This window comes from Caretta caretta, chromosome 10, assembly GCF_965140235.1.
Source record: "Caretta caretta isolate rCarCar2 chromosome 10, rCarCar1.hap1, whole genome shotgun sequence".
Classification (NCBI taxonomy): Eukaryota; Metazoa; Chordata; order Testudines; family Cheloniidae; genus Caretta; species Caretta caretta.
In genome coordinates this window covers 8806579-8818742 of record NC_134215.1, presented here as the reverse complement: position 1 = coordinate 8818742, position 12164 = coordinate 8806579, and the positions used below count along the sequence as shown (strand labels likewise).

The 12164-nt window shown below is 53.5% G+C and overlaps 1 protein-coding gene across 1 annotated transcript in view; it reads right to left on the bottom strand.

The window, feature by feature from the left end:
• Positions 1–699, bottom strand: part of LOC125643688 (ATP-sensitive inward rectifier potassium channel 12) — a 59513-nt gene extending 58814 nt beyond the window's left edge. The window contains exon 1 of the mRNA XM_048866745.2: positions 520–699. The gene's annotated coding sequence lies outside the window, so the exon portion shown is untranslated. The remainder of the gene's footprint in view (positions 1–519) is intronic.
• Between the last annotated feature and the right edge of the window lie 11465 nt (positions 700–12164).

The following is a 12164-nucleotide window of genomic DNA, read 5'->3' as shown; positions in this document are numbered from 1 at the left end:
GGGCCGAGCGCGCATTGCATAGGCACAAGGAATTTCACAAAGACTGTGTGGAAAGTTCCAAAGCAGAAGCAAAAGGCAAAGTTTCAAAGCCGAAGGTCGGCCTCACAAGCTCAACCGCAAAAGAGCAAGGGTTGGGAGGGACAGAGAGCAAACCAAGCCAGGAATCAGCATCTGGCACACTACTGCAACCCACAGCCAGCCGTTCTCTGTAATCTGCCCAGGACTGTAACCTCTCCAGCAACCTTGGCAAAGCAATCTTAGGGAACCCAAACACCTACAGGGCACTAGAGAGGTTGTTGGTTGCTGCAAAACTTCCCCCTCCCCTTCCCGTGACTATTTTAACACACACATTTTGGGCTGCAAGGGCCAGCCTGTGCAGCCTTCACTGGGTGCTGGAGTGTCCCTGAAACTGCTGTTCCTCCCCCCGCCCCTGCTTTAGGATTAGGCAGAGCTACAGGACCACCGCAGCTGCGTCTCCCTGTCTCTTTCAGGCAGTCTGTTGCTAGAGCAGTCGCTTACCTCTCAGTGCATGGAGAGCCCCAAATCCCAGATCTTATGCTGGAAGTCCTGGCCAGTTGGCTGGTAAGGAACCCCAGGTCTGCGCGGCTTTGGGCCAGGACTGGCGCAGGTAGAGGACCAATCCCTCCATTCCAACCACAAAAACCTTCTTCCTCCCCTCCAAAAATAAAAGAGAGGGTTGGTCCCCCCCCCACAATGTTTCCCCCTCCCCCCAAAAAAAATCCCAACAACCCCCCTCCCTCCCCCCCAAGAGATCCAGCCTCAGGTGAATTGAGCTTCCAACTCTTCCTCGCTCCCTGGAGCGTTCGCCCGCACGGGGGCTCGGGAGGATGCGGGGGGACCCATCACGGGGCAAGTCTCATCGGGTCTCCTGGGGGCGCCGCTCCGCTCCTGCCGGGGACGGGGGAGTTTCTCCGCCGCTCCGCTGGGCACTTGGCGAGCGCAGGCTGGGCGAGGAGGAGGGTGGGTTTTGTTGCCCCTCCTCTCCTGGTGGTTTCCTGGCTAGCGGCTGCCTGCCGGTGCTTTCCCCGCCGTTTGACAGGGGCTGGCTCCCAACCCGCAGCGAGCGAGCCTCGGGCGCCCACCCTCCCTCCTCCCGCGAACGGCAACTCCCCCGACTCCGCCCGGAGACCCGCTCCCCGCTGCCGCCGGTTCGCCTCCCGTGCCCGGCCCGGGCTGGCTCCGCCGCGGCTGCGGGGAAGCAACAGCCGGGCCTGTCATGACTTGGCCGCGGGCCCATGGGAGCCGCCTGGCTGGGGAGGGGCGGGGGAGAGAGCTAGCTCGCCGCCCGTCCCCGTAGCATCTGGGCGCCTTGCGGGAGCAAAGTCCTGAGTGGATTTTCCTGGAGTCTCTGGCTCTGCTCGGGGAAAGGATCCGGGGGGGGGGTCAGTTTGTTGCTTTATTTCTCCCGACTGGGGGAGGAGGTTGATTTCCGACGGGGTTTATTGAGGAGGGGTTGGGGGGGGGGGGCGAGCGGGGGCGTATTTGGGCGGGTCACGGGGCGAAAGGCGCCGCAGACAGGACGGGGGGCCGAGGGGACATTTCTGCAGGACGGAGCCTTTCCCCGTGGGAGGCAGGCCCCGGGCCAGGACTCACACGTGGGCCGGGGGACTTGGAAACGCCGAGATGTCTGTTTGGCTTTGTTTGACTTGTTTGGGGGCTCAGGTCTCCCCCCCCCCCCAGGCGTCCTGTCTTTAGTGGTGACTTGCGACACCTGACAGGTAGTTTTGCAAAATTTGCCTAGACTCAAAAATCCAAATGAAATGGGGAAACCTCCCCCTTCCATGGCCTTGCCTGGCTCCCCTCCCCCTATGCTGGACCCCACGCCCCCATCTTTGCCTATTTCCTGGATTTTAAAGCCGGGGGGAGGAACCCGTCTCACTATGTAGCCCACTCCACCTCTTGTGCCCCTAGGAACAGAGCCAGGCCATAGAATTTCACCCACAAATTCCTGCACTGATTAAGTGATTTTCTTCCCCCTCCTTCTCATTTCCACCTTTTTTCTGATTTCACTTTCCTTGGCTTGGTGCCCCCCCATACACCATTCCCCCCCCTTACCCCCTAACCTTTCCACTGTACACCACTCTGTGCAGGATCCAAATGACAGTCTCTCTGGGGTCTGGCGCCATGCTCAGCACCGGAATCCAGCTCCCCCCCCCCCCGTTCCAGCTGTGCCTGAATCAAAGTGACTACACATCTGTCAAGAGTTGTTTGTTCTCTCATCCTCCCCCCAGGAAGGAGCGAGTGCAGTGGAGAGCCTTGTTTGGGTAGGGTTTTTTTTAATGAGTTTATTTTTAATATACATGTTGTGTTTATGTAGGAGAAGGCAGGGTCCCAGAAAGGCACCTTGCACTTGGAGCAGAAGGTGGTGGGTTTCTCAGTGTTCTCTTTATTTCTCTTCTTCCCGTTTATTTCTCCCCTCTCTCTTGTGGACTTTCCCCACTCCTCTACAGCAGCTTATTTACCTTCACCATTTCATCAGAGGTGGGGCATTATAACCCACACCAGCTCAAAACCCTGGGAGAGTCTGGAAAAGTTCAGAGGCAGGGCCAAACTTGGCATCACCAGCTCAGCTCTGATCTCCCTCCACCCCAGCATGCATCTATTTCTCTCTCTTTACTCTGCTAATGCATTCCCAAGGACCAACCCTGAAGTCAGATAATGCAAAGTGTTTCCTGTGTAAAAGCACTTTGAGATCTCTGGATGAAAAGCTCTGTATGGGCTTGATCCAAAGTGAATTGAAGTCAACGGGAGTCATTCTATTGCTTTCAGTGGGCTCTGGCTCAGTCCAGAAGATCTAAATATTGTTATTTATATAATTCAACAGGAGTTTAGCCTAAGTGAGGGGTGTAGGTTTTGCTCCATAATAATTTGCAGAAATAGATCTGAAATAACATAACACAACTGTATGCCATGAACTATATGATGATGAGAGACAAGGTGAGTGCCATTGGACCATATATATATTGGACCGGTAATATCTTTTATTTGTTGGTGAGAGAGACAAGCTTTCAAACTGCACACAGCTCTTCCTTGCGTGATGAACTTATGTACATTTTATGTACCTCATGTGTGCATGCAATTTCAAAATTGCTAAGTAATCTAAATATCAGCATGGATAATGATTGTGAATTATTGCAACTTATGAATTACTATTGGGGTTTGTTAGGTTTTATTAATTATGATTAATATTATTGGGCTTGGATACAAACAATCCTGACCTAGGAGGATTTTCAAAATCCAGATCCAGCTGTGCTTGGAGCATGTCTCTAATCTCTGGGCTAAATTCTGTTTAAAACTTGTTCTACTCACAGTTTTTGAATTCATGTAACTATCTCAGTTAGGGGGATGATTTTCCACCCACTTAGTTAAATTGACACAACCCCAAGGGTGCATGCAGTTAGACTGTTGTAAAGGTTCCTTCTGCCCATACAGTTTAGTCCCCTGTCCTGTGGGAATAAACTATACTGTTATAAGCATCCTTTATACCACTATAACTGCAGCCAGGCTAGGGAGGATTGGACCACTTGACCCATCCTGCAGTACAACGTGTGTGTATAGACAAGCCTTAGAGATACAGACAGCAATGCAGAGTAGCCCCACTGAAGTCAATGGGGTAGAATCAAGAGAGAACACAATGTGGTTCAAGCCCTTTAATCTGGAGGGGGGTGGGAACCTATTCCCTACAGTAAAACATTTATCAAATAAACCAACATCTCCCCCAGCCCAGTTAGTCTTTCCCCATTTCCCTGGTCATGTTTATTTTTACCTCCCCTTCTCTCCCCCCCCCCCGCCCCTCCTCCCGAGATACAACACAAAGGTCCCCCCCATTCGCCAGCCGGCTGTTTCACTCTCTCACTTTAACCATAAATATAATTATGTGGCTGGACAACATGGAAATTGGCTACAGGACTTTAAACGATTAGGTCGGAGAGCTGGCGGCAGTCCAAGGCCTGGTGGAAAGAAATCTAGAGAGGAAAAAAAAACAACAACAAAAAACCCAACCCACAGCTCCATATTACCCAACCCTTTTTAGATTTCATTCTCTGCTTTCATCATGTTATTACTTCCCCCCTCCCTGCAGCAAGCCCAGCCAGGCTCTCCGCTGGGTCTCTTGACAGCACTTTAAGGCTGTTAGAGCAGGACATTTCTCCGGCTGAGGGACAATCAATAAAATCCTTGGACTTTTCTCTTATGTAATGAGACGCCCTTTCAGCTGCACTCGGGAAAGCATGGGGAGTGCTCAGCTGCCACATAAAGCCCCCGGTGGCCTCAAGTCACCCCCTGTCTGTGGGGTGCTGGGGAGTGGCTGATAGACAAATTCCAGTAACGGGGGGGTGAGGACAGCCGGGTCCCACCCTGCAGGACTCAGCACAAAGGGTTAAAGGCATATGGCAAAGCCAGGATGAGCCTGGCAGGAGGGATCCGAGTAGGCCTGATGTTCTCGCTTTCTTCCTCCCTCGCCCGAGGATACATGGGGACGGGGACAGCCTCCAGCCCCGCACAGGAGTGTGGCTGCACTTTCTGCTCTGGCAGTGGACCCGGAAGCAAAGGTCTGCGATTCAGCTCCCTGGACCCACCCCTCAGCCACAGGAGTGCACATCTGAGCCCCAGAAATCTAGCGTGCCGCTCCCAGCTGGTAAAAGCAGCCAGGCCGACTCCGGTTAAAGGGACCGTGGCTGGTCATGGCAACTGCCTAATGGTTCTGCAGCCAACTAATCGGTGACCAGCCAGCACCCTTCCTCTTCATCAGTGTGCAGGAGGATTCAGTGGGGACCACTTTCCCCCAGAAACCGGGCAAGGCCCTGCGTCCCCCTCCTCACCACCACACCCCAGGGCACATCACATCACATTACAGCAGCTCGGTCTCGCCTTGAGACGCTCATGATGGCCTCATCCGGTCCCATTAAGGGGTGAGCGTGCCTCACGCCGATCCCCCCCCCTTCACATTCAGTCTGTGCTCGGCGCGGAGCAAGCCAGCACGCAGCTAGTCCTGCCAAATTTCATAAAGACGGATGGGCCGACTGGAGGGCTGCTGCTTACAAATCCAGGGCTGGCATTGCACTAGTGTCACAGATACCAGGGGTGGAGGGGCAAGAAAAATGCAAGAAGTTGCTCAGGCTACCCAAGTGCTGTGCGTTTACAGAGGGGACGGCCGCGAACCGAGGAGACGGCTCGATGGGGTCGGCAGCCCGGTGCGGAGCAGGAGGCGTGCGTGGGCGAACCCACCCCAGGAACGGGGGGCGGGCTTAGGGAAGGAGTGATCATAGGCTCTAGAGACACAGGACATCCTGGGAAGACGCTGGATAGCCCAGATCGTCGGTCACTTTCTTCTGAGGACTCCCCTGCCGCGCTGGTCATTTCCTTCCCCGTCCCCTGGCTGAAAAGCGGCTGCAGTGCCAGGCCACTTGTTCCCTACCTCCCTCAGGGGCGGAGCGTGCTGCGTCCAGAGGGCTGGTGGCCTGGATTTTCCCTGGCCTGGAAGCACAGAGCACTAGCCACATGGCTGGGGGGCAGCCTGGTATTTTCAGCAGGTGGCTACAGATCCATTTTTAGAAGGTGCCTCAAGGGTGAGGGTGCTGGAGATCAGGCCCTCTGCTGAGTTCGGTGTTGCCAGCTCTCGCTGTGTCTCAGGGAGTGACAGGATTTCAGGCCAGGCGGGTGCCTGGCTGGCGATGACCAAGAATCTCTAGCCCTGCCGGGGAAGAAAACCCCTTTGGCTGGCTGCCTTCCCTTTGCCCTGCCACATGGGACAGGGCAGCCATTCAGGGCTCCTGCAGGAGGCTGGGCTGGGCTCTGGAGCTGGCAGTTTTCTCACAGCCCAGCAGATCATCCTGCCTCCCGTCCTGCAGCACCCGCCCTGTTTGCCTTGGCCCTCTCCCCGCTCTCGGCCCCCGGCAGGGCAGCTGGGCCAAGTTTGAATGAGTGGCAGTGAGACCCCCCCCTGCTCCAGGAGCTAGTTTGCAACTCCCAGAACAGAGCACCAAGCCCAACCATTGCCATGGGACAGAAGCCTCTTCATTTGGGTCAGGGGGGTCAAAGCGAGACTGTCCCACGAAACATGGGCCTGTTGGGAAGCATGGGACATGACTGATGTGGGGGTGAGAGTTCCTGCAGTGGCGGGGGGGGGGACGACACTGATTGTCACATGCACATGTGGGGGAAATCAAAAGACAGACCAAACCCCACAGGTCTGCTTCATGGCCTTTGAATGCTGTTTCCTCCAGAACCCCTGGTATTACGTGCCCAGCCCTGACCAGAGGGACCCCTGCTAGATGTGCCATGCAGTTTCCATGGTCTGTTCAACGCTCAGCCTCTTTGTGAAGAGGGCCAACAGTGGAGCCGGGTATTGACACTTGGGACACCTGTCCACAGGGAACTGGGCTGAGACCCCCCCAAACTCATTGCACGTAGGTCACCAAAGAGCCCTCTGATGGTAACAACCGTCAGCCGCTGCTTACTTGGACGGGTGGCCTAGAGGTGCCTTTCCTCACCCCCGAGCCACGAGGGTCCCCTCTCGGGAGGCCTGGCAATTCCTCCACCTGCTCCCAGGTTCTGTCCCCTCCGCCGCACCCCATGGTGTCCGAGGCTGGTCGCCTCTGACGGGGCCGGGCCTCTCTCTGGTGCAGGGAGCGGGAGCCTTGGGGCTGACACAGCTTCGCTGCACAATCAGAATAATGAACATTACAAGAGAGGGGAAATAAGCTCTCATCTATCAAAGTTAAAAATAGATTCTCTCTGTGCTATTAATGCCCACGGCTCTGACTCTGCAGCCAAGCTGCCTCCGTTCCCCAGGTGTCCCAGGCACAGAGGTGAAGGGGATGCCAGTTACTGGTGGAGGGGCGGGGATGCTCCTTTTTGCTCCTGACCTCTCTCCAAAGGCGAGCACCGTGGAATGGGAAAGATCATCCCTCCGTCTGGTGCTGCCTTCTCCCCCCAAGGCTGCCATGGTGCAGTGAGCTGTGTGCACCACAAGGTGGCCCGGCATGTTGGTTGGCGCTCGGTTTCGGAGTGCTGAGATCTTACAGGATTGCAGGAGAGCAGCCAGGAGAGCTGGGGGCTGCAGAGCTTTACCCCATAAGGGGAGAGCATCAGTGCTTCATTTGTGCCAGGGCTGAGCCCCGGCATCTCTGGGCTTGGCAGTTCAGAGCCCCGGCACCTCTGGGCTTGCCATGGCAGGTTACGAAAGTTAAAAAAAACTTTGAGCCCCGGCTTCTCTTTCCTTACAAGTTAAGCACAGGAAGGCATCTTGTGTCCCAGGTCTCTGTCCCAGCATGCACTGGGGCTGGCATCACACAGCACTTTCAGGGACTGTCCCTGCTTGGGTTGTCATCCGGGACATGGAGAGGTTCTTCCGTGGTGAAGGACTCCTAGGAGCAGGGCTGCAGTGGACAGAGAGAGTCATTTCTTGTGGTTCTTTTCTGGTCACCCTAAGGAAACAGAACCCTGGAAATTAAAGTGCGAATGGGGCAAGATTCAACCACCCATTGCATTTACAGTGAGGGTGGGAGAGCTGATCTCAGAATAGACCTTCCATAAACAGGGAGCACACCTGCACTGTGCCCAGTGATTAGAGCTATGTCAGACTAAGGGCCAGGTCCTGCCGCCCTTACTCACCTTGAGCAGTATCGGCATCCATCAGGAGAACCGCTCATTTTAGTGGGAAGTACAAAGCACTCAGGGGGGAGGGACAGAGCCAGGCCCCAAGAAACCACATTATTCAAAGTGCAATTAAACCCTCCTCCCCAACATATGTCATCCCTATTGCTCCTGAGGCTAGAGACAATCACAGAACCATATGGCAGATTGTGAACCTTTTAGGGAGCAGCAGTGGTCAGGTGTGGGGTGGGGAAGTACTGGTACTTTCCCAAACACCAAATGGAGATGCCACTCATAGGCAGCTGTGCAGGGCTTCCTAATACATTCCTCTCACTTCTAGCCAGTTTTGATCACCAGTGGAACAGTTGTTAATGCTGACATTTAAATGATCATCTCTGTTCATGGAAGTTAGCACCCATTGGAATGAATGGGGTAGTTCACTCCTCTCAGAATTATTGTTTCAGGCTCTCTGCAAACTCAGGCAGATATCGCTGCACTAGTTACACTCGCTTCACATTGTGAAGATTTTTCTTCCCAACCAGAACAGCTAGAGACTAACTTTAAAAAAGAAAAAAAGGCTGAGATTCTGGAGTACAAGATGGCACCTTAAAAGAAAGTGCCATTTTGCCAACTTAGTGCCTCCAAGCCTGGGGAGCAGTTACTCATTTGAGCAGCTCTAACCGATGTCTCTTGTGGCTTCCAGTGGGAGTCAGGGGTTGCCTGGCTTATACAAGAGCTGGGGGGGAAAATCTTACCATTAACGGTCTCTTTGGTCAGGGCATGATTGTTCCACGCCCTTGAGTATAGTCCAGTCAGTGCTTTGTTGGGCCCAGTTTTAAATGACTGAAGTGACAGGGCTTCCGCCATTTCTCTTGGGAGATAGTGCTTCTGTCTAACAGATCTTGCAGTTGGGCATTTCCCCTGATATTCAGCCTAAATTTATCTGGTCTTAATTTCATCCTATTACGTCCCGTTACAACACGTCCCCTTGGGTATGTCATTCCCTGACATCATTTGCCACAGTGAAGACGACGTATTCAATGCGCTTTTCCCATGCGTCTCTGGCAGAAACGTACATAGTGTTTCACAGCATTGAGCCGGCGGAGGGCCCCTTGCCTGAGCCACTTACCAACAGACTGGTCAAAACGATGTTCTGTGGGACCCTGGCCCAGGGAATGGATCAGGGGCCTCAACTGGGGGTTTCCAAATGGCTGTGGGTTCTTTACATTATATAAAATTGAGTTCACTTGATACAAGCCATGCAGACGTCACTGATCTGGCATCAGCCCAAGGCCCAGCCAGGCAAATGGGAGTTTTCCTACTGACTTCTATAGCGGCAGGAGCAAGCCCTGCATTTGGACAAAGGCCTGCGGGTTTTTCTCCCCTCAGTGGTTCATGAACTGGGATCTCCCCAAAATGCAGACCCAAAGCAAGTAGCTCACGAGCGATCCAGGGCCTGAAACTTATTCCTCTAGACGCTTTGGCAGATGCATCATGAAGAGTGAATCCATTCCCAGAAAATCCAGGTCTATTTCTGAATGGTTCTCCGCAGATTCAAAACGGGACGAAGGGCCCAGTCCCACCATACTGACTTCAAGGGAGCCTTGCCGTTGGGCCCTGAATCCCTTAGCAGCGGCTTTATCAACTCGAGGAATCATTATTGATACACAGTTTTAAATCTAGTGAGTGCCCCTTAGACAAACCGATGTGGCTATTTGCATATTGTTCCCAATGCGTTCAGACAACCTTGTGGCCTTGTCATCTGCCCCTTCCCCAGCCCCACAGCAAGGGGTAAAGAGCGGCTGGATCTCATCTCACAAACCTCTGATCAGACACAGCAGTATGCAGCCTCTATCCTGGTTACTGTGTAGTGTCCTCTCATCAATAGCAGGCAAGGGGCAAGGCAGGAAAGAGGCTGGAATATGGGAGGGGAGAGTGGTGGCTTGTTTCAGAGGCAACCACACGGGAGTTTTTACGATGGAGGGAGGGGCCCAGACCTTAAACAGTTTTAATAAAACCGTAAACTGGAGGCCTAAGTACAGTTGCCAACCTTCCAGGATTGTCCTAGGGGCTCCAGGAATGAAAGATTAGTCTTTAATTAAAGATTATGTCATGTGATGAAACCTCCAGGAACACATCCAGCCAAAATTGGCAACCCTAGGCCTAAGCTAAATCACTCTGTGTTTGTTGTACCTTGGGTTTATTGGTGTTGATCATAGAATCATAGAATATCAGGGTTGGAAGGGACCTCACGAGGTCATCTAGTCCAACCCCCTGCTCAAAGCAGGACCAATCCCCAACTAAATCATCCCAGCCAGGGCTTTGTCATCCCCAAATCGCCAACAAGGAGGGGCTATTATAATCGTTGTTTGTACCGCGGTAGGGTCCCATTGTATTAGGAGCTGCACAAACACATAACAAAGCATCAGGCCTTGTTCCAAAGAGCTGAGCAAGTGGAGATCTTGAGATGCCTTTGCACCTCATTCCAGACCTCAGCATCCCTTTTCTGCTACATTCAGCCCCACCCCTGCCATCATCGCTCATTTCACCTCAGTCTTGATTTTCCACTCCCCCTGCTGTGCCAGTCCTGGACATCCACGCCCACAGCTCTGCCACACTTCGATGGGCCACCTACCTGCTCTCATATGCAACTCTCTACGTCTCCTTCTAGGGCACACGTTCAGAGCGTGGGATGCAGCCACCAAGTTCATGTGCACTTGTGCCCTAACCCAACCTGTAACCCGGGTCTCGGGAGGCAAAAGGCTAGCACTGCAAATCCATCCGGGCTGCCATGACCCGTGAAATATTTTGGACTCCAGCGTCACCTCAGTATAACTGCAAAGCAAATGTAGGCCAGGAGCTAGGAATAGCAGGAAGCGAAGAGCTTGTCTGCTACCATTGTGACCTCGCCTTGTTGTGGGGGTGGATTTTGTTCAGCTGAAAAGGCTGGCAACAGATGTAGGGATTTTCTGGACCTACTGCCCAAGCTTTATGCCAACCTCATGTCATGCCAGCTGGGCCCAGAGTGGCTTTCCCATTGCAGAAGTGGCCTCTCTGGTAGAAAGATCCCTCGTGTGAGAGATTCTCAGATCACCGCCAGCCACTACAACATCACTCCCCTCCCATGTCACCTTACAGGAACTTTGCTTTGTGTGGTAGGGAGCTGAACTTTCCCCTTCTGGGAGCCTCCATTCAAATCCTGATTGGGTCACAAGCGACATGAGTTAGGTAGGTTCTCAGTCTAGTTCAGAGCGGAGGTGTTTGTCCACAGCACCAAAGAATCCCAGAATTGGCCAGAATTAGTCACTTTGGTAGCCTTTTGTCACTTGAAAGCCTGGAATGGGATAGCGGGGAGGGGGCTGTGGGTCAGGACTACAGGGTAGAGCCCAGAATCAGCACAGCAGGGAACCCCCGTCCTGTCTCTCCCTTGTTTGTTTCATCCGCTGATTAGGTCTTGTTTTCTGGAGCGTAAGCTCTTCGGAGCACTGACCATCATTTCCTATAGGTCTGTACAGGACCCAGCACAATGGGGGGGGCTCAACCCGGTTGGGGCCACTGCGCACCCTGGCCCAGATTTGTAAAGGCATTTAGGCTGCGCCTACCAGCTTTAGGCACCTCGGTCTCCTTTTCAAAAGGGATTTAGGCATGTAGGAGTCTAAATCCCATTGGCTGTGCCTACCTCAAAGAGCTTACCCTCTAAACAGACGAGAAATACAAAGGGTGGGAGGGGAAGCAAAGGCACAGATAGGGACAGTGGCTTGCCCACCGTCACACGATGGCAGAATCAGGAATACAACAGCTCTCTGGAATGCCAGTTCAGTACCCTACCCATGAGAACACACTGCCTCCGATCACAGTCCAGTTGTCCAGTAACTCCACAAACCTGACTGCTACAGGTGACTGTATTCCCCCCATCCCAGCAGTGTAAAGCTCCTGCCGGTGTCTTCCATAGAAGCCCTCGGGGCGCCAATCCCAAGGTCACTGGCCCGGGCAGCAGATGCTCTGAAGTTGAAATTCACTCAGTGCCGAGCAAATGTCACCTAATGATCCCCCTGGCTCCTTGTCAAGGAGGCCTTGGGCGATACAGTATAGATCTTATGGAACCAGTTCTAGCTTGGATTCAGAGAACAGCGACGTGGGGTAGCCCAGCTCCTTTCTAAAGGAAATAGGCAGATTGTAGGTGAGACAGGACCTGGGGAGGGCTGCAAGTTCTCGGCAGTTAGTGGTGTGTCTCCAAACCGGATACATTTTTGTCGTCACGGGAAATCTGCCTTAGCTTTTTGAATTTGTTTTGCAGGAAAGCGCTACGAGACTCCATGACAGTCGTGGTACAAGCTGCCCCTCCAGGGGAAACCCCAGCTGTGGCTGTAGTAACACAGACATGGGCAGTCACTCCCTGCAGGGAGCACCCAACAAACGGGCAATGCAGTTGTGCAATGCCAGGTCTTTACCACCTACACCAACAGATCCATCACCCCCTAAGACTTCACCGCACCAGTGGGGGTCCTTATTCTGGCAAAGCTCCCATTAACTTCAGGGTTGCCCCC